We start from the raw sequence: 300 nt of genomic DNA on the forward strand, positions 1-300 counted from the left end.
CTCTCCTCTCCTCTCCTCTCCTCTCCTCTCCTCTCCTCTCCTCTCCTTCACTCTCTCCTCCCCCACTCCTCTCTCTGACTCCAACTTGTGGATAAGATATGCGCTCTCAGCTACTGCACCAGCATCATGCCTGCCTGCATGCTGCCATACTCCCTGCTATGATGTTCTTGGACTCACCCTTTGAAACTGTAACCAAGTCCCCAACTAGATGCTTTCTCTTGTAAGTCATCTTGGTCATGGTATCTCTTTGCAGCAATAGGAGAGTAACTTAGTCTCTATCTTACAGAAATTATTACAATG

The sequence above is a fragment of the Grammomys surdaster genome, unplaced genomic scaffold (genome assembly GCF_004785775.1).
Source record: "Grammomys surdaster isolate TR1022 unplaced genomic scaffold, NIH_TR_1.0 99, whole genome shotgun sequence".
In the NCBI taxonomy this organism is placed as follows: Eukaryota; Metazoa; Chordata; class Mammalia; order Rodentia; family Muridae; genus Grammomys; species Grammomys surdaster.